A 27,684-nucleotide genomic window follows, 5' to 3' on the forward strand; every position below is an offset into this window, starting at 1 on the left:
TCCCAATAATTGTTGGCTATCGTTGCATGCTAGACATGTACAAGATACTAGACACACAGAAAAAAAGACACCAGTACATTCTCCTTGAACATGTTATACCAGACCAACAAAATATAGAAGGGCCATATTTGCACAAATACACTTGCTACTACTTTTAGAACATGATGCATGGAAGAATCTGAACTCATGAAAAATAAATGAAGAAATGATGCAGAATTCTCATGAAATGATTTGCTTCTGAATTCTTCCAAATAGTTCCTCCTTTCAGGTCACTTAAGAGTTATTGATGATTGATCACTTGATTAAGGGATTAGAGGGAATCCAAAGCAGTGGTTCTTAACCCTGGTAGCATATGAAATTGCTTAAGTAGTCTTTAACACATACTGATATTCAGACCCTATTTCAAATCAATTGAATAACAATCTCTAGAAGCTATAATTAGGCTCATCAGGCTGAATCTGAATGTGTTTCCAGGGTTAAGAATCTCTGCACTCTATAGCAATGGTTGACAAGCTATGACCCATGAGTCTAATCCAATCTGCCAGTTGTTTTTGCAAAGTCCTGTAGTAACAGGACAGCATCATAATTACACATTCACAAAGGGGCGGGGTTGAATACTTGGGATAAAAAGGTGTGAGTCGTGGCATGTGGCCCACAGAGCCAGTATGTCTCTTTACAGAAAAATAAAATAAAATAAAAAATGTTCCATCCTGTTGTTGGAAAGCTTAGAATGTTCAACAATCAGTTATTTGCATGCAGCTTTCCTCAGAAATACTGAACAATTCCTGAGATTGCTCTGCCAGTTGATGTAAAGCATTCTATTGTCAGAAGCTTGTGTGCACATGTAACTTTTGAGACACATTCTCTCAATCATGTCCCCGCTGTGAAAACCTTGACCCTCAGCTTCAAAACAACTCTTCCATACTCAGTATCTTGGTATTGGGTCTGGGACCCTACAAATCAAATTTCTGCTTTGCCAATGGCTCTCCAGTAGACACTGACAATAGGGGGCACTAGAGGAACATTGCAAGCTTGGTGGAGGAAGAAGTGATTTGTTCCTTCCTGTTTGTTTGTCAGCATTACCCTGCAGACACTTCTCTTTCCTGATAGTGACAATTCAGTCCAGTAGCAATTGATTACAGTTTGAAATTGGGCTGGCAGTCTCTGAACAAGCTCATAGTGTACCCTTGGATGTATTATTACTCGCTAGAAAGTTCTAAGAGGTTTCAGCCCTAGCCTTATTGGTTCTTAGAAATGTTAGCACAAGCTAAACATTACCACTTCCCCAATGGGATCCTTGTCTCATATGTCTATATTTTAATAATGGTAACTTCTTTTCAGGGGTTATCTGAAGATATGATAATGCTTCCTACACTTGCTACCTCCATGATCTCTTAATGCTTCCTTTGAAGTTTTCAATGCCAAGGTATATTTGTATATTAAATTTTCTCTGTTTATATTACTTATGTGGTTTCTGTCTCTCATGTGTGGGAAAGGTATTATCTACTGAGGGGCTTAGGAGTCATAAATTATTATGATGCCCCATATTCTATAAAGATTGATGGACTCGACTGTTGTGTGGGAAATGGAATGCTAAATTTGAAGACATTATGCTCTCTCTAATAAATTCTACCTACATATTCACTAATAATGCCTTAGTCACTATATGAAAGAATGGACTTTGTCATTATCCATAAGATAAACTGTGACTTCTGAGGAAATAACTTTTGTGCTCTTACTGGGAAGTAATGTGTAAGAATTCAGTATGTGTTTACAATAGTGTATTCTGCAAATATGCAATTAGAACATCCTACCCCAGTTTAGTTAGCCTGAGAAGATGAGAGGTAGAACATGGTTAAATCAGATAACTTCTATCCATTTGCTGAACTCACACCATAATATTTCATCCTTGTAAATAAGTTTATTAATGATGGAGTTAGAGCCAAAGAAAGATACAAATGAACCATCTATGACTTCTATTTGTTCCATGATTTGCTCTTAAATTCATCTTATAAACAGGTTTGTTTTCATTTTTTAAAGTTCTTGATTTGGAAAGGAGTGTTCTGCCACCATTAAATACAAGGAAAAAAAGGGGACAATTAAACATTAATTTTAGAATGGGGAGAAATTTAGCAAAATTTAGCAGGCCAAATCCTGCTTTCTACTTGTTTTGTAAAGAAATTTCATTGACACATAATTGTGCCCATTTCATGCCCACATATTCATGTATTTTCTATTCTTTAGTGACAATAGCAAAACTGAGTAGTATAGTTGCAAAAGAGACCACATGGTCCACAAAACCACAGAGAGCTTCTCTGGCCTCTTACAGAAGGTTACTGACTTCTGACAGAGAGGGGAGGATCAAGTAACAGTTATGACATGAAGATTTGGTGCATAATTGTCAGCTCCAGAGCTAGAGAAACTCTGGTTCTCAAGCTTTTTTATGGCAAGAAACACACTCAAGTTAGAATGTCCTTCTAGTTCCTCTATTCAGTGGCTATAACCCTCTGTGTGTCCCTTCTGTGTTATTCGCAGTCATCTTACTAACTACCCTTGACCACCCACTCATCTTAAACTGGGACTTTGGCTTTTGTAGATGTAGAGAGTCTTATTTGTCCATTCCTTGCACTACACTTGGAGAGGGTCTTGCATAGAGCAGCTAATTGGTACTCATGATTGATTGATCAACATTATTCAGAGGGTATATCTGGTAATTATTTTACAAAAATGAAAAACAAAGAAGTTGGTCATCTTTACAATTCTCCTATCCTTGATAGTATCTGGTTCTATTAAGCATAAAATTACATATACTAAAAGAAATAAACCAGGTTGATAAATGATCAAGCCATCCATTGAATGATATATATAGATAGTCAAATTAAAGTATAAAGGTTATAAAATAGTCTAAATACTTCTTTTTACATTGCTAAATGATTTACATCTTACTAAGAATTTTCTCCTTTATAAATAAATATATACTATCAAAGTCTTACAAATTCATATAGCATTAATGCTGAGAGTCAAAACCAAGAACATACAAAATGTATTAATTAGATCTTCATCTTCTCAAAGATCAAGAGAAATGAAACAACGCAGGAAAAGGGAGAGCATCTAATTTCTGCAAATTTGACAAGGAAAAAGAGCCATGAAATGCCAAGCAATAATCCCACTAAATGATAAACAGGAGTCTTTCTTTAAAGTACTAATTCATGAGGCTGGAGCCCCGCAGAACAATGGGACACCAACCAACCTTTGATGCTCCACACTGTACCATTGTGCTTTCCTTTCTTGTCTCTTTATTTTTTTCCCCTTGTGAACCTAGCTAAGACTTGTTTTCTTCAAAAGCTTATCAAACATCTCTTGAATCAAACTGCCCAGAGTGTGCTTAGAGTGTACAATGCCTAAGGCTCAGGCGAAGACAAACATAGACAGGGCCCTCTACGATTCTTTTTCCTACAGGTTCAGCCAAATACCAAAATGACAGGAAAAGAAGGGGAAGAAAAACGAAGGTATTAGAAATACTTCTTCAAAATAAGGCATTCTTTGCCTTTAAAGTAACTTCACCCAGTTTGTAATAAGATTTCAGTAAATATATAGCCTACAAAATAAGTAATATTCAAATGGCTTTGGAGATGCATGCCGACTCATATAAAGTCATGTGTCATTTAACTATAGAGCACATTCTGAGAAATGCATCATTAATTGATTGCATTGTTACATGAACATGATAGATTGTACTTACACAAAGGAAGACAACAGCAAAATTACTAGGTAATATTTTATGAGACCTGGTCCTATCTATAGTCTGTCATTGACCAATACATTATGTGTCACATGGCTGTATTTAAGTAAATAGTATTCTGATTGTGTTAAATAGAGATACAGGGTCAACCAAGCTTTCTGTCAGAAAAGGGTTACTTGCATGAAGCCAGAGACTATCCATACTGTGAATACAATGGTGAATTGCATTCATGGTCATTGGCATGTTGCTTGGCTTTAAGTGACTCAACTATTTGTAGCATAAATAAGTAGAAAGCTTTTCCTTCTCCATGCAAAAAGCCTTGTGACAGTAACCCTGGAGCTTTGTAGCCCTTCTGGACAACTAAGACCTTAAAAAATGAAGTGGGATGAGTAACATCTTTCACTGGTGTCGGTCCCAAAGATGGAACAGGACAGTAAATGAGTAAGACTCATGAATATTGACCTAAATATGAACTAAGAAACTCCAAATGGCCACTTCTTGTCTCTCATCTAGGTGACCTGAAAGAAAACATAGCCAAGAATGGAAAGTAGTATTTTGAAGTAACATACACATTTTGCTTGCTATTAGAGAACTAGCCATTTATTTAACAATCAAATTATATTCCTACAAAGGATTTTTTGAAGACTACAAAATAGTCTTCAATATTGAGAACAAGAAAGTGCTTCTGATGAATTTAAAGAGTTTAAATTGTAGTCACAGCTCATCACCAATAGGACAACAAAGTTCAACATATGTTTGTCTTTTGGACCTTTGGGGGGAAGAGAGTTTGCATGAGCTCTCCCCTTCTAGTGCTCCACTTTGGTGGCATGCTCAAATTACCTAGTCCCCACCCTCACTGTTTCTGCTGTAGTTGATGTGGAGTGTGGCTTGAGCATTAAGATAGTTTGTGTGTGTATGCCTGTCCTAGCCTGGGGCTTCAAATCGGGGCCTGGACACACTCTACCACTTGAGCCACAGCTCTGCTTCTGCATTTTTTGGTAGTTTAGTGGAGATAAAAGTCTCACAGAGTTTTTGTATGGTACTCTTTTCAGTTCTTTCTTTGTGCTTTCATTTTTTCTCTCCTTTGGTTTATTCCCTGTTTTCATTGTTTTGGATATCTGTATCCTTTGTCTTGTATATAAGTTTTTCTGATTTGGAAAAGGGAAGGGGAATCACAGAAACAGTGGGACAAAGGGTGAACCCTGGCAGTAGTGATACTCACTGGACACTATGTTGGAAATGAACTTTACAATCTGCAGGGAGGGGTTTCGGGGGGAAGAAGTTTGGGAAAATGAGGGACGGGTAACAGTGTTCAAAAAGAAATGTACTCATTACCTTACTTATGTAGCTCAAATCCCTCTCTATATCACGCTTACAATAACATTTTTAACAATAAAATCATCATATCACATTCTTTAAAAGTATCTCACAGACTTTTCTGCCAGGGCTGGCTTCAAACCATGATCCTCAGATCTCAGCCTCCTTAATAGCTAGGATTACAGGTGTGAGCCACCAGCACCTAGCAGCAGCATACTTTGTTAAAGCTCTTCAGATAGCTCTACTATATAGCCAAGTAAGGGTCCAAGTATCCCAGTTTTCCAGAACTCAAACAGTTCCAAAAATGGAGGCAGTTCCTGAAATGTAATCACTGAGCTCAGGGGTATATATTTGAAGTGAGGACAAGAAAGGGAGGAAGCCATTTTGCAATTACTTAGTAAGATAGATTTAGTAAAATTACTTAGTAAAATAAGATGGCATCTGAAATAGATTTGTGTCAGATGTATTCTGAATGGTATCATGTAGAATTTCGGAAGGGTCAATACACTTCCGATTTCCTTTTTCCTCTGACTTTTACAAGTATGACCTATTAATTAGATTTTTGGAGCTATGTACATTTGTAATATCAGGTAGTTTCATTATGTTATTTTATGTAAGTCTACTTAGAACAAATTTATTCCCTCCACCATGTCTTGTACCTAAGTCTGTGCTCTTGTACATTAAACAGAGAAGGCAATTTTCTGTGGCAACTAGATTCATTTCCGTTAGTCTGTGCTGTGGATAGATGAACTCTTTCCTTTCCATTGTGTCAATGATATGGTATAGTTGCCATTGTTTCTGTCAGAGAGATTCCAGCTTGCCTTTTCCTTAAGAGGAAAAGTCATCATCATCATCATCATCATCATCATCATCATCATCATCATCATCATCATCATCATGGTTTTGACAAACTTCAATGGCCAGTAGATAGTGATAGTGACCTCAACCTATACTATACTCTGAGAGTCAGTAAGGAGTCTCTCTTTCTTCCCATCCCTCTCTTGGAATCTTCTAGGGAAGAATAATTTCAACTCCACTTGAATATGACAAAACCAGGGGGGTGGCTATATAATATTAAATACAGAAAAAAGTATCTAGCTAAGCCATGTCTCTTCTGACCAAATGCTGAGAGACAGGCTTTGCTAACAAACAGCGCTCTCCTCCAGCTCAATGTAGGCATTCTCAGAGGTCTCATGGCATAAGCTGATCCTTCACCTCTATGTAAAAAACTTTGCTTTCAAAGTGTAATCCCACTGGTGTTATTATGAGGTTGCTCTTTTGCATGCTGGAGAGTTCAGTTGTGCTCCCCTGGTATCTTTCCTATGAGCTTGTTTATGGGATTTTAGGCTGGATAGACTGGTCCTAAAATAGTCAAATGAGACAGGAGCATTGGCCCTAAATTCTGTGAGCTGAAGCACATCTTCCAGCATGAACAGTGCTGAGGTAGTAGTAAAGATTAGCTGCCACGTCTTATGTGCTATTTCTGGATGATGATGCTGCAGCTTTATAGAGAGCTGGATAGACACACAGGCCATGTTCTTCAGCTCATCTACAATACTATTCTATTTTATATCAAACTGCTAAAAATGTGTCCCAAGGTACTTCCTGAGCATGTTGAACCTGAGTTAACTCCCTGAGATTCTTACACCATACATCACAGAGTCACATCCATTTGCATAGCTATCAAAGAAATGGATGGCTTCCCACCATGTATGCTATTTCATGGCCTATAGCATGATGAGCTGACTTTTAAATTGATCTTGCTCATGCGTGGGATAAAGAAAGTGGTTTTTTCTTTTTAAGTTGGAAGATTTTACATTATTTTACCTTAAGGTCTATAGCTTCAGAAAATGATTGACAAGGATTGAGTGGGGTGGGGGGAGTTCTTTAAGCTATGGCTGGCATCGGTGCATGGTAAATTCTGTCATACCTGAGCAGAGAGAATTTTCTAGCTCATGAATCAGAGCAGGGGGCTGGTGTAAGCTGGGCTCCAGGGGAGAGAAGCTGTGTCAGCCTGGCAACCTGTCAGTACCACTGAGCATCACCGCCTGTGCTAACATAGAAGAACCCCCAGGACAGCAGGAATATGAGAAAAAGGAAAAGAAAGCAAGCAGCACAAATATGAAATAAATAGAAGAGAGAATCTAATTAAAGTAGAGTAACTGGAGAGATGACTTCCACTGCATTAAGGATATTTTTAGAAGCATCATGCTAGTCTTTTATTCTGGAAAATACCCACTGCTCACCAATGTATTAAAAAATCTCTAGGTGCTTTCTCCAAATGGGACATTGGCCAATTCTACTCTGTTCATGCTTTTAATAGGACTGAGTTATGCTATGGGTACTATTTGAAATTTTAATATTTTTTTCCATCTTTTCCATCCAGATTCTGAAGTCACAAATGCTCTCTAGGTAAACTTCTATTTTTGTTTGTTTTTTAAAACTATTTTCCTCACTTCTTATTTTTATTTCTATACAACTAAAAACAAAGAATTCATTCCACTAACACAATTAAAAATGTATATGTATATTGGCTGGGAACAATCCAATCCAAGTCTGGTTATACTAGTTCTTCATGGAGAACATTTATGAAAGAATAGAAGCTTTAATTAAGTGTTCTTCCCACTTATAGCAATTTAATTTTAAAACTAAAGTTATTGATTTTTTTTAAAAAAAAGCCATTTAAAGGCATCCATGCTGCTGGTTTCAGGCTATTGCTGGCAGACCATTTACTCATAGAGTATAATTTTCCATTTCCTCCAGTACAACGAAACCCTTTATTAAATGCTTTCTCACTGTGGACAGATTGGTTTATAGTTGAAGCAAGCAGGGATTTATAATCCCATGCTGCTATTTGCTTGCCCTTCAATTCAGACTCTGCCAAGATGACATAGATTTATCTCCTTATCTTTGAAAAGACTGGATTTTAAGTGGTTTATTGCACAGATTGAAGTAGACTCAACAGAAGTTATTGTGCCAGCCAAGTAAAGTTGGGATGGAATGAATAATTTGTCTCTTCAAGATCATGCATAACTCAAGGTAGATGAGAAGGGAAGACATTAACATCCAACTGCTTGACTGTCCTTACAACATGGCAGTTAACTTTCTCCAAAGTGAATGACCATGCTAGAAGTCAAAGAGGAAGCTGCAATGCCATTTATGAGCTCATATCAGAAAGCACACACTATCACTTCTGTAATATATATACTCTTTTTAAGAAGTAATTCATTGGTCAGCCCATATACATAGGGATAGGAAGTTAAGTCCATTCCTTGAAGGCAGGAAATGGAGACTATATAGTAATTGTAAAAGCACCACATACTTTGCCTTTCCCTCTACCTGATTTCTACTTCTATGAACATTCAAATATTTGACTTCTCCATTTGATTCAGCCATGGCTCAAATGTTACCACTACATAGGGTTTTGCTTAACTTCTTATGTGTATGATAATGTCCAAATCCTCTCAACACAATTGTTTCTTCTTTTCTTCTCTTTAATGCATATCTATCATCATTTTGATATATTTGATATTTGGGACATCATAGAACTCTTTATAGTTGGATTCTTCCACTGGGGGAAAAACAACTCTTTGAAGACTAGGAACTTTGGGAATTATTCATTACAGTATCTCTAGAGCCTAGACTATAGTATTTCTCAGTAGTCATCATTCAATCAATCAACTCATTTATTCCCTTATTTAGCAAAAGAGAATTGAATAGCCATTACATGCAAAAGATAACAGGTCTGAGGGCAGGGTATTTACAATAGGAGATAGGATGAAAAGATTAAAACATGTCCTTGAACTTCGATTTGTTCAAGTAGTGTTTTCCAATACGAATTTCCCAAATGAGTTCTGAAGACAGAAGAACTAAGTCAGCTAGAAATACATAGTTGAGGCAGCAAGAGGGCTACAGTGACCTGGAAGAAGGGAAGTTATACAAGTCAGCTGAACATTGTGTATATTCTGCAAAACATGAGACAAGCTCATCTGTTGAAATTGAGGAAGACGGGAGTGATACTAAGGCCTTGAGACATGGAAAAATGTCTGCTAAAGCAAAGAAATATAAATAAAATATCAGCATAACTATTGCAACAGACAAGTAAAGGCCATATGGAATACATTTGAAGTAGTCCTAGGATGCTAGTACATTTTCATCACGCTTTGCACTCCAATGACTGTTAACACTGAATGGAGAAAGCAAATACAAATGGCAAGCCAGGAGTTCGAATTGATTTGAAAAAAATCCATATACATTCATAGGGAAAACTAATTCAAATAATAAGGAGTGCTAAGAATAGAAAAGTACCATATGATCCTGCTATACTACTTCTGGGTATATACCCTAAGGAAATGAAGTCAGCATACAATAGAGATACCTACACACCCATTTTATGATCAATATATGAAATCATCCTAGGTGCCCATCAATACATGAATGCATAATTAAAATATTGTAGCTATACTCCACCATGAAGAAGAATGGAATTATATCATTAATAGGGAAATGGATGGAATTAGAGATCATAATGTTAAGCAAAACAAGCTAGAAACAAAAGCACCAGGAGCACATATTTGCTCTCATATGCAGAACATTTTTAAAGATAAGCTGAATACAGAAGAGCACTAATAGGAATGGGAAAGAGGATGGGGAGATGGGGGTGAGAGGAGAGAGCCAAGGGAAGGCAATAAGGAGATTGGATATAATTAAAACATGATTTATATATTATTGAAATGTCACAGTAAAAACCTACTACTTTATAATATTCAATGCGTTAACAGTTATAACAAAAAGAAGGAGGTATTGAAGAGGTGCACTCAGAGTAAAAATTAGCAAAAAGACAAGAAAATCCTAAATTTATCGTGAAGAATAAAGAAGGAATCAGGTGCCCGTGGCTCATACTTGTAATTCTAGCTACTTAGAAGGCTGAGATCTGAGAATGTACATTTAAAGCCAGACTGGGAAAGAAAGTCTGTGAGACTCTTAATTCTAATTAACCATCAAAGAGCCAGAAATGGAGATGTAACTCTAGTGGTAGAGTGCCAACCTTGTGTGAAAAAGCTAAGAGACAGCACCCAAGCCCTGAGTTCAAGCCCTAGTACTATTACAAAAAATAGAAAGAAAGAAAGAGAGGGGGAGGGAGGGAGGGAGGGAGAAAGAAAAGAAAGAAAGAAAGAAAAAGAAAGAAAGAAAGAAAGAAAGAAAGAAAGAAAGAAAGAAAGAAAGAAAGAAAGAAAGAAAGAAAGAAAGAAAGAAAGAAAGAGAAAGAAAGAAATAAGAATAAAGAAGGAAGAGGCACCAGATGCTATCATAAAGTTGGGAACTACAGGAGAGAAAATTAGAGAAGCAGCAGATCAAATATCAACATCTAAGGCAGCAAGATGCAGATTTAAGCTCATGAATGTGGGATGTTCTGGTTGAGGATGTTAATTATATTGGGAATCCACATGTGAATGGCTGTAATGGAAAGAATGAAGGAGCAGGTTGCAAATTTCCCTGCTATCACCTATGTCCTCCTATGTTGTCCTTTGATGACCTTTAATTTCCTTAGTACTCCAACTGTTCATCTTTTAGATCCCTACTCTGAGCTGTTTATCTGCAATACAGTAGGACAGTAATTATAATATTATGAGTGAACGGGTAAAGTCTGTGTGGATAAACAGAGAATGTTGTAGAAATTAAAGCTTCCAATGACAATTGGCAATAGAATGGTGAAGGTAAAAAACAAAGGCCCTGAGAAAATGTGACTAATAGAGTAAAGCCATATTTGATATAGTCTCAGCCATTTTGAGAGATCTTCATTTGGAGAGATGCATTGAAAAGCTGAGAGTCATTTTTATATTCATGTATTCATGCAAGTTAATGCTGTGTTCTTGAATTGATCATCTGACCACAATTTGCCTTACTTTGTCTTTCTCAATTTTGGCTCTCCTTTTCACAGAAAACTGTATGACTTATGGTGAACTCATAACCTCAAGAACCATTTGAATCTTCTGAGTCCTCCATGCTGGGAACACTGCCCAAAGGGTGAATCAGAGAAAGGATTTTCCTTAAAAGCAGGGATTTAGAATAAATACAGATAAGAAAATCATGACTTCAAGGTTCACACACAACACATACCAAGTCTCAGATTCCCAGGATTACTAAGTAAAAATTCATGCCATCTGGAAACCAAACAACCACTCTGCCTCTGCTGGAAATAAGAATTATGCAAATACACCACCTTTCAAATCCAATTCAGTGGGATTTGCTAGAGCATGGTCATCTATATCTGAATAAGAACACTCATTGGTTGTCATGCAGGTGGACTCAGAAATTAGGGAAATACTTTCTGAAGGTGTGTGTGTGTGTGTGTGTGTGTGTGTGTGTGTGTGTGTACCAGTAGTACTGGGCCTTAAACTCAGAACCTGGAAACTTTCCCTTAGTGTTTTTGTTCAAGGCTGGCACTCAAACACAGAATCACAGCTCCACTTCTGGCATTTTGGTGGTCAATTAGATGTTAAAGTCTATGGGACTTTCCTATAGGAGCTAGCTTTGAACCACAATCCTCAGATCTCATCCTCCCAAATAGCTAGGATGACAGGTGTGAACCACTGGCATCCTACGAGTTTCCAAAGAATTTTGCTAATGGATTTCAATGCTGAAAAGGCTTAGGGACAGCAATCTGAACCAGACGGGATTTATAAAGCTCCAGTAACAGGATGAGCACTTGAGTTTTCTGGGTTGGTGTACTTTTTGGAGAGGACAGGGCATGAGAGATTGAAGAGACAGATACCGAACCCCAGCCACATTCCAGGGGTTTCCACCCTTGAATCAACCTTGTTCTGTAACTTACTCCTCTAATGACAGCCAGTAATGCCTCTAAGGGGCCCTTTGGGATGGGGCCCTGCAGAGAGAGAGCAGATGAAGAAAGGCTTTAGATTATTTAGGACAAAGCCAAACTCCAGAGAAGTACCTCCTGATATTTTGGAAGGTATGCTTTGTACCTGATTAAATGAATCCTATAAAGTAGTATTCATTGAGGGCATCTTGTGACCACCAAGTGAAAACTGACACAAAATGCTATGTGCTAAGCAAAATCTCCAGCACTTTTCCAAAGAAGGAATTGGCTCTGCCATTGCCGGGGCTCCCACAGAGCAGGAGGACAGAAGGCGTCTCTGGGCACACTCACCAGTTTCTAAGAACCCACACCAGCACTCTGACCAGCACTTATATTTCTTTTGCTCTCAGAAGCTCATAAAGCACCTTGCCTGACCCTTCTCCACTGCCTCCTAAAAAGACAAAAATGCTGTCACCACCTTAGCCATTAGCAGGGACACAATCGATTCTTTGATTTTCTTTAAAGCTGCCTTATATATGTCATCGAGAAGAATTAACATTGATGTCACGTGTGCACTTCATTCCCTTTCAATCTCTCCACCACTAGAAAAGCCCTCCAGGTCTCTGCATCCATTCACAAAGTCAGAAAGTTTCAGCATCCTTGAAGTCTGCCCCAATTCTCCAGAAAACAAAACCTCGAAGACACTAACAGGCTTTTTGTCTGTGACAGGAGCCATATTTTATGTGCACACAAAGCATAAGAAAAGAGGGAAGCCCTACTCCAGGGAGAAGGTTTTAAAGTGTAATCAAATCTGCTTCTGGCCACAGACAGAAAGCCCAGAATGAGCAGAGCAATATGCAATGGCCTTCTCTTTTATCTAAAAAAGCAGGCAATAATTGATTTGACCTGCTTTATGGGGACAATCTCCCAGGCATGACTGAGTGCTAATTGCTACTAATGAGGTGGCATTTGAAACTGGCTGTGGTCTTGAGCTTCCTGTCCTCTTTTCTCCAAAATGGCCTTCCAGCCACTGGGTTACAAGTGAAGCTTCCAGCAAGCTCTCACCCATAGCAAGCTCCACTTCCTCCAGCTGCTGAGGGTTGTACTAAGAAGGGCAAATTGCACTGACTTTCAGAAGGGTGATCTGGCTGAGTGAGCAGCATCTAAAGATGCACTGAGGCAATGCGGCTCGTGAGGAAATGAGCTCTAAATGTTACAGGATCGCTGGAAATTACTTTCATAATGACTTTTACTGGTTCAACCCATTTCCCAACATCCATCGTTCTTACCTACAGGAAAACTCACAAGCCTCTTCCATGAAAGATTATTTTCTTTCTAAAAGTTTCTTTGGGGGCTCTTTAGTTTTGCCTCACTGCCCTTATGTCTCCCAATTAACACCCTTTCAATTATGGGTAATTGTCAAATGAATTTAACCAAGCAAAGCTACAAACCTTCTCGATCAGCTGTTGAATAAAGGTACCTTATATGATACAACTACCTAGAGTATATAGCGGATATACCTTTTTGTAAAGAATCAGCTAATAGTTTAGTCTTCGTGGATGGTAGGGCTTTTGTTACTTTTGCAGCCCTGTAGGACAGCTGCCATAGACAACGAGTATAGGCATGGATGTAGTCTACTAAAACTTTGTTTACGAAAGTACATGTCCTATGAGATTTGGCCTGTGGCCAATCACTTGCCAGCCCCTGGACTTAAGTAAGCTTTCCAAGCACACTAAAGCTGAATATGTATAAAATCACAAAATAGCTAAAGCTTGAAATTCCCAACAATTACTCCTTTCAACACTTAAAATCAGTCCCATAGAAGCCTATGTTTTACTATATGAGCCTCAGTTTCCTAACTTGTGAAATAAGGGGTAGACTTTTTTCTATATTTCTTTCTAAAACTATCATGTAAAAACTCCTTCAAAATTTACTCTTAATTTCTGACCATATATCTTAACCTTATAATTACTCCACAGTAGACCACACACAGATGCTTCACCTTGCTCAAGACTAATTGTATTTTTTTTATTTTTATTTTTATTTTTGTGAACATACTGTACAGAGGGGTTACAGTTACATGGGCAAGATAATGAGTACATTTCTTATCAAGCATTGCAGCCTCCTCCTTTGTTTACCCTTCACATCCCTCTAATTGTATTTTTAATACAAACAACAATCAAATCACCTTCTAAGATACATAACCAGTATAGATGCCAAAGTAAGACAGACCATGCACAGCCTTTACTGACAAGGATTTAACTGAGTACCTTCAGTGCCAAACTAGGCATTCACTCCTATGTGCTCTTTGCCAATGCACACATTCTTGTCTTCCAGTTTCTCTCCTCTATGTATCCTAAGATTAATTCCACTTTATTTTGTCAGTCATGGGGCCTGAACTCTGGGCCTGGGCGCTGTCCCTCAGCTCTTCAGCTGAAGGCTAGCACTCTACCATTTGAGCCACAGCACACTTCTGGCTTTTTCTGCTTATGTGGTGCTGAGGAATCCAACCCAGGGCCTCATGCATGCAAGGCAAGCACTCTACCACTGAACCACCTTCCCAGCCCCTAATTCCACTTTTATGCTGGTCTTTCTATTTTCTACTTTCTTTTCCACTTAATGATACAGCTCATTTGTTGTACATTGCTATACAACTAAAATTGTTCTTTAATGTGTTGGGTTTTTACCTCATTATTTTGGGAAAACAATTTAAACGCTTTTTCTAAATTTCTGTGGCTGTGGATATACTATATGTACATCCTAGTTGTAGACAAGAGAACTGAAATATAATTTATATTCTAGTATGCAATTGTTCTAATGTACAAGAAGAAATAATAGCTTGAAAATGGTTATGGTAAGAAATATTCCTATTGAGTATAGTAAAGTAATTGTGTGGTGGAATTCAGATTGTATACTTTGGATTACTTCTAATTTCTGGCTTGATTTCCCCCACCATTTTTAGGCCTTGATACTGATAAATTTCTGCAATTAGGGAACAGAAAATTTGTCTGGAATCATAAGCTCTTAATATTACCCCGAAGTATTCCCACCATGTTTCTGTCTCATGTTAGGCAAGGATAAATCCAACTGGTAGATGAAAAGCCTCCTTTAGTACTAGGGGAGAAGAGAATTTGGATAGAACTTATTTTAAAATGAGATATTTTGAAACAATGTGGATTCAAAACCAATAATAAACTATACTCTCAACAATAGAACAACCCAAGAAAATAGAAGGAAAACATAACAAAGATAGTACAGAACATTAGAAAATGTAAAATGAAGAAACAATACAAAGATTCAACAAAATAAAATGAAAGTCTAGTTGTAAGGAAGAAATAAAATATATACACCTCTGGTGGGACTGATAAATGAATGGAGAATATACTGATAAACATTATCATAATCACATAACCAAGAATATAATTTAATGTTTAACCCTGGTGCCAACAAACCATATTAGATTGCAACATGCATACAAATTAAACTTTTTGTGTTAAGACACTGGGATTTGAGAATTAATTGGCACAGTAGTTAGCCTACTTTGACTAATAATTTAAATAGAATTGATTCAAGAAGAAGTAGAAAATCTGAATACACAATAACCATTGAAGAAATCAAATAACTACTATGTTTAAAAATCGCCTACTTCTCTTAGTGGATATCAGGTAAAATAATTGTTCATGACCAAATTTACAAATATTTCAAAGAACAGGACCATTCCACTACATAGATACACAACAGGTAGAAATATTTGTACACACACACACATCTAAATAGATTCAGATGCTAGGAAGAAAAGACAATTGTCAGACTGGTTCTGTAATTAGTACAGAGTTAGTATCAAAACCGGTCAACAGGCTGAGCACCAGGGGCTACACAGGAAGCTACGATCTAAGGATAGTGGTTCAAAGCTGGCCTGAACAGAAAATTGTGAAAGACTCCACCTCCAAAATGACTGGCAAAAATCCAGGCTAAAGGTATAGTTCAGTGGCAGAGCCCAGCCAAGCAAACAAGTTGAGCAATTAGAAGGCCCTGAGTTTAATCTCTGGTGGTGGCAAAAAATGTCATTATACTATTTCTCATCAAGAATCACCCACTATAGGCCAGAGGTGATGGTCCATACCTGAAATCCCAACTATCCTGAAGATTGAGGAGAAGAGATCTTGAGTTTGAGGGTAGCCCTAGTTGGTGAGATAAACCTGTGCTCGTGGGTATAGCTTAAATGGTAGAGTCCTTGCTTAGCATGAACAAGGCCCTGGGCTCAATCTCCAGTCTAAAAAATAAAAATAAAACCTAAAAACAACAAAAAGAGTAAGAATTCTGGTTTTTCTATTTTTCTACTATAAAACACTCAACAGGAGCCCTAAGCAATGATATAATGATGAGGTGAGAACATTTTAAAAGAGGAGAAAAATGATCCTAACATGTAGATTATATGATCATCCTGAATAATCCAGAATCAAGAAGCCATTATTAGAACCAGTAAGAGAACTCAGCAAGATTGCTAGATTCAAAGTCACCAAGACCAAAATCAACATATTTCCTACACATAAGCAATATCAAGTGAGAGAGAAAGAGATAACTATTAAATAACAACAAAACACTGGACAATGCATTAGAATAAATTTAGCAATGTATGTTCAAGTCTCTTTTGAATAAATTTAGAAAATGTCATACTATAGTGTAAAAGAATGCCTAAATAGATGATGGACAAAAGATCAATACCATATGTCAACACTTCCTAAATCTCTCTGAAAATGGAACTAGGATGTCTTCCAAAGAGTGCTTAGTGCAAAGAAGAGAATTCATTGATATTAACTAGTATTTCTAGATTGAAAACCAGTTCTTAAAGTATTCAAGAACTATCATTAACAATTAATCTGGTACAGAACAAAATTAATATTTTTCACTCCCTTGTTACCTTGTTATATTTATCCCATTGTTTGCTTATTTCCACTAGACTATCTCTGTAAGTGAAGATGTTGCAACAATTTCATCTTTGATTTCTTATAAAATCTAGGTCAGAGCTCATAAATTCTGAGTAAATATTTATTGAATAAACAAAGACTGAATATCAGCCCAAATTATGATAGCTGGAAATACTATCACAATGTAGAGTTCTTTTCCTTTACATGCAAAGATAGCATTTTTAATTAGAAGCATTGAACTCAGTTCTACTTTGACCAGAAAGAGCTGTTTTACTTAAGGCCAGGTCATTTATGAATTACAAATTATCTAATTTTAATAATGGAAGCAGTGAACTAGATGATATGGCAGGTTTTTTCCAGTTGTAATATATTATGAATAATAACTGCAGTAGATTTATGCCAATTAATGTTCAATATTTCAGTTTTTCTTGTGATTATCAAGTCAGGGTTTGGGGTAGGTAGCATAGTGATCAAGGCACCTGTGAAATGAAATGAAAGCTATTTTGAGACCTGAAAACTCGCCCCATATGGCACTCATTAGGCAATTCACCAGTAGTCTGGCTCTCCTACTGAGTACATGTTAGGGTATAGCTACACTACCCAACTGAACTAAGGTATGTTCATATGACTAGCTTTGGACAGTGAATTCTGAGCATCAATAGTTGCATCTCTTTCAGGAAAGAGCTTTAAAAGGAAGTGTGTATTTTTTCATGTGTTCTGGCTCAATGTCATATTGATGCAAAATATTCCAGATCAAAATTGGTTTCCGGTTGCTTCAAGATGGAGCTAAATCCCCAGCCAACTCTCAACCAACATGTAACAGAAGCAAGAAACAAACCTTCACTGTCCTATGCCTTGGAATTTGGGGGATAATTTTACCACACAACACCTAGCCTATCTAGACCACACTTGAGCAATTGCTAGTTTAGTGTCCTGGTATATTGCTTGTTCATAGTAAGTGTGGATATCCTGCCAGCATTTTGACACTATAACCGATGTCAAGTTCATGACCCATCTAGTTTGTCATTATATCTCCAGAGTTCAGAATGATTTTCCTTCTGTATAAATTAAGAAGAATACTGTTTTCTGTGCAATAAAAATTATGCTTGCCTTTTTGTATTCTGATATTTTTTCCTTGAAGGGGAGAAAAGGATTGGAGATGAAGTGATCTGAGAATTGTAACACTGAGTTCTTTGAACAGGTGAAAAAAAGATTGAAAATAGCTAAGACACTCTGTCCAGATGGTATACAACCCAGCTGTTTTTTACCAGATTTAGCCTTTTAAATGACAGCATAATATCTCAGGCAGGATGAGTATTTTTAAAGCATGGTATTTTAGTTAACATGTCCACTTTTGAACCATCTTCTGGTATCCTGTTTACTTTTACATAAATGATTTCTTTTTTCATGCTAAACATATAATACTGGAAATTATTCCCACACATATAGTCTTCTTTGGGAATGTGAATGTAAAAGAAAAGTATTTGAGAGCCTGCTGTGAATAGATACTTTCAAGTATGTATTTTTGGCAGTATTTGGGACGTGACTCCGGGTTTCATGCTTGCTAAGTTGACACTCTTCCTTCCACCAGAGCCATACCTCCAGCTTAAGTAATAAATAAATAGCTATTTACTTACTACAAGTGTTTTACTTGATGCAAAACATACATACAGCAAATTGCTTTAGCTCGTAAGGCCACAGCTCAGAGGATTCTCACAAACCTCATGCACCTATGTAATAATCACTCAGATCAAGAAACAAAATTTGACCCAGTACCCTTGAGGCCCTCACTCCATCTTATACTCATTTCCAATCTCTTTTAGCTCCAGGAAAAACACTATCCTGGTTTCTAATTGAACAGATTAATTTTGCCTGCTTTTGAAGTTTTGTAAACAAGTCAGAATATATATGTGTGTATATATATATATATATTCTATGTTTGATTACATTATTCTCTCAAGATTCATCTATATTCTTGCCTGTAGTTGTTTTTAGAATGTTCTTTCTCTCTACACATTGTATTTCATGTTGTAAAAACACCATGGCATATTCTAATTCTAGAGTAATCTAAATGGTCAGGCTAACGGGCATTTGGATAGTTTGAAGTTTGGGGCTATTGTGAATGTTGCTACTGTGAAAATTCCAGTGTGTGTGTGTGTGAGAGAGAGAGACACAGAGAGAGAGAGAGAGAGAGAGAGAGAGAGAGAGAGAGAGAGAGAGAGAGAGAGAGAGAGAGAGAGAGAGAGAGAGAGATTTATGTCTATATCTAGCAATACTATTACTAGGTCAATGGAATGTGTGTGTGTGTGTGTGTGTGTGTGTGTGTGTGTGTGTGTGTGTGTGTACTCATTTAGAAAACAGATCATTTTTCAAAATGCTCATGTAATAAACTGCAAAGGTGGCCAAAATTTTCTAGTTTCTGTATTCCCACAATTTTACAAATAGAACTTTATACCACCTCCCATCAGGAAGTAGAATCTCTTCCACTCTGAATTCCAGCATTCAGAGTTGCACTGGCTAATTGTCTGATGATAGACACAGTGGCTGGGTCAACTCTTGTCATTCCAACCAACAGCTGGATAGCCACAAGACGCGAGGGAGGCTATTGGCATCTATAGGTCAGCTATCATACACACACACACATACATCATCATCATCATCATCATTGTCATCACTATCATCAACATCATCATCTTCACCATCTTTATCATCTGTTCAATGATGGAGCAGCCACTTACAAATAACTATTTGTATTGTTGCACTGTTGCCATGCTTTGTTTTCCTTAACAGTTGACTCCTCACAGCTAGTTTTGAGGAAGCTTTTCAAAGTGCAACTGACTGCTTATCTCAATAAGCCATCAAATATCTCTATTCTGAACTCTGCAAAAATTCAAAATATATTTGAGACACTTCCTCCTTTTCAAGTAAGGATAAAATAATTACCCTCAAGGTAAAAGGGCTGTGCTCCATAAAAGGATATTTGTAGATAGGAAGGATAGAATCTGCATGAAAAGCTGAAGTTACAAAGGAAGTGGTATAATTGGGTTAAAAAAGTAATTCTAGGAAGAAATAATAGCATGGGTAATGGTTTGCAGTGGAAAAGAAAGATATTTGTAGGAAGCAGTGACTTTAACTAGTGCAGTGTAAGAACTAGTGACATGGGCAGGACAGCTGCACACTAAGGTTGGGAACCAAAGGGTGGGGACCAATGATAGACTCAGGAGACAGGGACCAATTTTAGGCAGACACTTAAAGCAGATATCCCTGGCCAAAATAAACTGCCTGGGGCCATCAGAAGCAAAGATATAGCCAGGCGCTGGTGGCTCCTACTCGTAATCCTAGCTACTCAGGAGGCTGAGGTATGAGGTTCAAGGCTTGAAGTCAGCCCCTGAGAAAAGTTTTTGAGACTCTATCTCCAATTAACCAGCAAAGGCAGGAAGTATAGATATGACTCTAGTAGTAGAGCATCAACCTCGATCGAAAAATCCAAGCAAGAGCATGAGGCTCTGAGTTCAAGTCCCAGTACTGGTGTATACACACACACACACACACACACACACACATACACACACACACACACACACACACACAAAGACACATACACACAGATATACACACCCATGTATGTGCACACATGCAAAGCAAAGATGCAGGGGGAAAATGATTGCAGTGTTTCTTCGTAAGAAAAAGTTGGGATTTATTAATAGACTTAATGTGGGGCAGTTGTCATAGAAAATAGGAACATGTTACAAAGGCATTTCAACCATAGGATTAATCAAACATGATTATAGAAGTAGAAAAGTTAAATATATGCCTGAAGTGCTTTTTTAAGTCTTTTTGTTGTTGTTGATCGTGGTGCCTTAATTCTGGGCCTGGGCGCTGTCTTTCAGCTATTCATCTGAAGGCTAGTGCTCTACCACTTGAGAGTCAGCCCCACTTCCAATTTTTCTGCTTATGTGGTACTGAGAAATCAAACCCAGGGCTTCATGCATGCAAAGGCAAGCACTTTACCACTGAGCCACCTTCCCAACCCATGCCTAAAGTTTTTATCATGAGTGACCAGGTAACAACGGATCGCCCACCCAAACCCAGAAAAAAATCAGACAGCTTAAGCTTGTGAAGGAAAAAGATGATGAGATTGTTGTGGACAAATTCAGGTTGAGGACTCTACTAGAAGAGATACTCCTACAGGCAGTTGCAAATTCAGAACTCATCAAGATAGAATTGTATGCTAGAAAGAAGAGTTATGTTTTCTCCAAAAATGAAGCTCAAATGATCTTACATCATAGAAATTCAATATTCTGAGTCATCAAGGGAAGTGAGAAAGAGGAAGTGAAGTTTTAATAAGCCTGTAGCAATTTATAGAACTAAAATAAAAATGGCATATATATCTGTGAGTTGTCTAGGAAAAACACATTGGTGATCGGCAATGAGAAAAAATTCTTCTGGGAATCTGTCCAGGAGCACAAATCCTTCTTGCTTGTTGCTTCAGGCTCTAAACCTCCTTCCTAATTTTTGGGGCAGTTCCCAGTTCCTGCCTAGTTTCCTTTCTCCAGTTCTGACTTCAAAGCCTGGCCCAGTTTTCCAAATTTTCCCCTTCATAGACTTCCAACAAGCAGCTCTTGTTCACCTTTTTTTTGTAGTCTAACTTTTCCTATTTCAGGCAAACAAGCCAATAAGTAAAAGAACTGGTGAGTATGTTGTGGATTTCACATAAAACCTTTAAAATTCTGACATTCATTATTTCTGATCATTATGCAAATATCAGGTAATGATAGGCTGGAGCTGGCTTGCACTAGCTCACAAAACTAATTGTTAAGTTTTCAGAATTATTATAAGCTGAAGGTTAAGCATAGGTATTATTTTAAATTAAATTGTATTAACTTATACCAAATAAGTTACCCAAATAAATGTAATACTCAAATGTACCACTTGCTAATTATTTTACTACTAACAATGTGGTTGAAGTTATTTTTATCTACTGTATCTGTATAGTAGAAATACTGTATAATGATGTGCTTCTGGACATCACTTAGAATGGCTGAAAATTGACCATCATGGTATGATTTACTGCAAATTACAGCTTTTTTCATTTTTAGTGGGAGAGCTAGCTGTCAAAATCTCAGTGTGCTACTGCTGTCAGGCATATGTAATGTTATAGAAAAAATATATCATGAGTGGATTTCTTAGGGAACAGTCTCAACTCCATTCTTTGTTAGCTGCTGAACATCTCTTGACTCCTGGCCAAAGGGTATATCAATACCCTTCTGTAAGATGACATATGTTGAAAATACTATTCATATCGTTCCATGGGAATCTATCATTATCTCTTGTCTTTGGAATACATTTGCCTACCTGTGCCTAGGTAGAGCATTTGACCAGATTACACCCAATATGGTCTACATAACATTTAAGTTTGTAACGATTATGAAATTTTGTGTTATGTTTGATCGCCTGCAGTCAGCACCTAACCTTCTTTCTGGTAGCTTATGAGATGAGGAAGGAATGTTATTGTAATCTGAAATTAAGAGAGGATGGAATCAGACTGGAAATGCTAAGGTATAACTAATATAACTAAAACTGTCTCATTTGCCTCCTCTTCTCAGGAAAGTGTTTCCCTAAAAACTATCATGTCAACATTACAATATTTTAAATACTAGGAAATAAAAGTTAAGTGGTGCATAGGTTTTCTAACAAAGGAAAAAGTGTATGTACATGTATGTGTTTTCTGGTGTTATGGTGAAATATAGATGATGATCTTTATAAACCACATTAGTAGAATTATAATCTTAGTCTCTAGGATGGAATGTTTAAGTTAAAAATACATATTGAAACAGTGTAGAAAATGATTTGTATCCTACATGATGACATTTTGTCAGACCATCTGTAAAATTTATTTTGATGCCTTCCAGAACCTATGTTTTGAGGCTGGAAAGTATGTTCAAGTGATTTGTGTCAGCTTGTATGATTGGATGGTTGGCCTACTTAATTTTACCACCTGTCTCATTCCTCAGTTATTAGCCCTTATTAGATGAGTTAAACAATCTCTCTAGCAGTCTATCTTCCTTCCAAATGCCAAAAGATGCCCCATTAAAAAAATAACTTCATATATCTTTCTATTTCTTTAAGATCTTGTAATCAATTCAAATTCACCATGGTTTGTCTGTTCATATAATTCTTTGCTATTTGTGTAATAAAATACCTTTTTCATTAAAATAAAAAATGCAGATCTTAACCTTGATCTACAATGGGACATGCCTGTCCAAGCATTATGTGCCAACATAGTGAAATTCACCAAACGCTGTTTGAAAGATAGGGAAGACTTGCAAGTCTACTAAGAGTGATAAAGACTAATAAGTAAGAAAGAGGTGGATCAAATGACACAAACGTCCAATAACACAAAAATATTTTAAAAGATCGTGATATTTCGTTCAAAGGACTATCACTAACACTAGAAACCTAACATTCATCTTAGAACAAGCACATCTCAACCAGGTTATCTAGGATACTAACCACATACTTAGATTCTCCTTTGGGATTTCAGTAAGTATAAGTACATGCGTTTATATTCAAATACATGGAGAATTCTTAAAATTAGCTTGCTTTCAATCTCTTTGTGCCATCTATATATTCATAATTTTAAGAGATACTTCATTCAATGCTTTATGAAGCATGGGAGACAATACAATGGAAAAGAATACAATCACTCAGAAGTTGTATTTACACTGAGAACAAGAAATAAATATGATATAAGCTGAAAATACAGACAGGAAGAAATTCTAAAAGAGTATCTACCTTTAAATTCTAATCAGCGTGGAATATATTTTTACCAACATTACACAGTTTTTGTTTGTTTGGTTTGGTTGCCAGTCCTGGGGCTTGAACTCAGGGCCTGGACATTGTCCTTGAATCGCTTTGTGCTCCAGGCTAGTGCTCTACCACAAGAGCCATAGCACCACTTCTGTTTTTGTCTGAGTAGTTTATTGGAGATAAGAGTCTTACAGACTTTTCTGCATAGGCTGGCTTTGAACCATGATCCTCAGATCACAACCTCCTGAATAGATAGAATTATAGGTGTGAGCTGCTGGAGCCTGGCTATAGGTTTTTAATATATGTATATATTTTAAACCAATTTAGACAAACAGGGTTAGGATCCAAACACAATTAGATAGCAAGAATAATTTCTGCTGTTTCTTAGAATAGAGGGATTTCTATATTTCACAATAACCTATTATATATTTTATGAATAACCTATTATATATTTGATGAAGCTTTAGGAGAAAGACAGTCAAAGGCTCTAAACATAGAGAAATAAGACAGAAATACTAATTACCCTGATTTGACCAGTGCCTGCTATATTCATCTGTTGAAATCTCACCCTGAACTCCATTAATATCTGCAACTAATATGTGTTGATTAGATCTGTGATTTTGAATCTCTAAGCTTTGAAATTTAAGTTGCCTTTTCAAACTATTTATGAGGCTTTCAAAACTGAAAATTCTATGAATCACAGGGGTGGAAGGAAGTAAGGCAAAAGGCATCTGTGTAGACAGATGGGACTGGAGGGGAAAATACTAGGCTGTGGGGGTCTTTGGAGCCAACCCTTCTTCCTACCGTGCCTTCATTTCCCTTTTGAAGCAGCAGATCAACTAGTTTCAGGCTTTATGCCAACAAAAGTGAAGTAAGTTTTTGAGAGCTATTCATGTTCATCAATAGAGATCAGCACCGTCCAAGTTGAAACCAATTCAGAGCTTGGAGCTTGCTCAGAATCATGATTAGATTATTTGTTAAATTCAGATTTCACATAGTGACTACCAGTTAATAGTTAGTTGCCTTTGTGACAGTTCTTAAAAGAGATTCCATTTTTTGAGATGACTTCTTTTTGCTTCGGTGTAACTACTTTTTGTTCCAAACCCCAGTAAGTAAATATGCTAAAGAAATTATAAACAAACATTAATATTTTAGAAAAAAAGATACATTCTACAGTTTATTTGGAACAATGGTATCCTAGTCAAGGAAAACCATACAGAACAAATTTGAATTTCAGGTCTTCTTGGAATGAACCCCAATGCTTTGTTTTGGGTCCATATGTACAATGAGAAATTGTTTCCCAATCTTTCTTCCATCTGTTGAATGCACAAGCAATATCCAACTGTTTGAAACTCCTCTTATAAGGTAGTCTTTATTTCAACCTGAAGGTTATTTCTGTACTATGATACTTCTTTTCTATTATTTATTTTGCTTGTTGCTTTTTTTTGAGGTAGAGCCTGTCTGTGTAGCCCAGACTAGCATCAAACTCATTATCTTCTCACTTCAGCTGCACTAGTGCTGGGATTTACAAACTTTTCCCTAATACACCTTATTAGTACCATAAAACTTCTAAAGCTACCCTGAATATAAGACAATGATGATCTCTGAAAAGGTTGAAAATTTAATGAAAAAATAGAAGGAAAGAAAAATACTCCTGATAATGACTACCACTCACTGTCCAGATTGATGCCCCTCTTTTTTATTACTATCATGTAGGTGTACAAAGTGGTTACAATTCCATAAGTCAAGTTATGAGTGCAATGCTTCTTGATCAATGTCACCTCTTCTATGGCTCTTATCTTTCCTCCTCCCTTTCCTACCCTCAAGTTATGTAGTTCATATTTTACATAATGTATATTGGGTATAACAAGTGCATTTGCTCACCCTTCCTCCATTCCTGTGTCCCCATGCCCTCCCCCCAAAACCATGTTTATACATCCTGGTAATCATTTTTATAAACAGTACAGTAATTGATTCCTCCCCCTAAGTATACTAGCCTTTAGTTAGTTAGTTTGTTTGTAAATGCATTGTGTCCTGTATCCTCCTCTTTTGCTAAGTGGAATAGTCTTCTATTGTATTTCATGTCAAAGGAGTTCATTTACTTTCAGGTTGTTGGCTGTTTCTTATTACTTATAGATGCCAATTTTCATTGCTCAATTGAAGTATTTATCTATAAAAATTAATTGAAGCCCAGTGCCAGTGGCTCATGCTTATACTCCTAGCTACTCAGGAGGCTGAGATCTGAGGATCAGTTTGAAGCCTACCCAGGCAAGAAAGTCTGTTTTGTGAAATGTTCTTCCAATTAACCACCAAAAAAGCAGAAATGGACCTGTGGTTCAAGTGGTAGAGTGCTAGCCTTAAAAGAAAAACCTAAAGGACAGTGCCCAGGCCCTGAGTTCAAGCCCCAAGACCAGTAAAAACAAATTCATTGAAGTCTCAAATTGAGATTGAACAATTTTTCACATTTATATTCGTGGAATTTTTTTTTCACATAAAGATTTTGCATTTTCAGCCTAATTTGAAGTACAATTTAAAGTTAATAAATGAGGTATATTTATGCTAGTTCAGAAGTTAATGTTTCACACATTGTGCCAAGCACTGAGGTAAATTTTGTGGTAAAACCTGGTATCGTCCTTGCCCTCTTGTTATTTATAGTCAAGCTTGAAGGTGATTGATGTTGTTTTCCAAAGATACGACGCTACCTCCCTGACGTTAACTGAGGTCTGATATTTGAGCATTAAATTCATGAATTCATGCCTGAAGGTATGGCCTACCAAGCAAAAGCCCTAAGTCCCATTCCTAGCATTGTAAAAAATCACTAATGAATTCATGAGGCTGGATTCAGGGTATTACTCCAAAATCTTGAAGTCTTTAAAGCTATTAGGATCTGCCCTCTAGGGCCTTCTGAAATCTGTATTTATCTTGGGGAAAAATGAGTTAATGATGCTTCTAAGATTACCTAAAGGCAAAATTACCTCTTAAGAAAACTTTGTTCAATGTTTGATGGTCATAGTAATTTTAATTTTTCAGCAACCTTTATGAATACATGGCCCTGAACCTCTAAAAAAAGAACTCTTGCTTTGAAGCTCCTGTTTCAAGTTTAAAGCCTATAGCCACCGGGCATTTGCAGTCCTAATACTGACTTTAGAAAGCATTCTAGTTCTTGTTCTGACATTCTAGACTCACAGAAGCATATGACAAGAAAGTAAAGAACTCTATTCACTGGGGTTGGTTGGGGAGATGTAGAAACAAAGGCCAACACTTGCCCCAGTGAGCTCATGCAAGGATGGAGAAATCTGCCCTGTTGCCTACCTATTCTAGTATATTTAGGAATCTGTATACCACTAGGAGAGAAAAACATGAAATACATATATGGAACTAAGATGCACATATCATTATTGTTCTCATAAATTAATGATACATCATCTAGGTTTCCTTCCTGGGTAAGCTGAGGCAAAGATAGGAAATGTCTTAGTCCTAGCTCTCCCACCGGTTTCTAAGTGTCTCTGCCATTTAATATGTTTCTATTTCCATTTGTGTTACTCCCCAGGTTTGAGCTAAGGAAAGCATAATCACTGTAATAATGATGAAATGCTATTCAATGCGAAGGAGAAAAGTAAGCCTATCATATGTAGATATGGGATGCTAAATGAGATCAGAAGAAGAAAGCATTTATATATCTCTGTAGATCAGATAGAAACAGTGAATTAAATGCTTATTCTAGTCAAATGACAATACAGTCACACACCCTCTGTGAATGAAGTAAACAAGCTGACATAATTCTAAAGGTTTTAGATCACAGTGATCTTGATCCCATGTACAGACTTTGGTCTAAATCAGGGATCTGCAATTTTCCTTGTGTAAAGAGTCACACAGAAAATACTTTAAGCACTGTAGACCATATTATCTCTGGCACAGCTATTCAAATCAGCCGGTATAGTATGAAAGCAGACATATATCATATGTACATTAACGGGCATAATCCAATAAAATGGATACCTACTGAATTTGTCCTGTAGGATGGTGGTTTCTAACCCTAGATCTATAGTATGAATACAATACATAGC

The sequence above is a fragment of the Dipodomys merriami genome, unplaced genomic scaffold (assembly GCF_024711535.1).
Source record: "Dipodomys merriami isolate MVZ:Mamm:240054 unplaced genomic scaffold, mDipMer1.0.p SCAF_3, whole genome shotgun sequence".
Taxonomy (NCBI): domain Eukaryota; kingdom Metazoa; phylum Chordata; class Mammalia; order Rodentia; family Heteromyidae; genus Dipodomys; species Dipodomys merriami.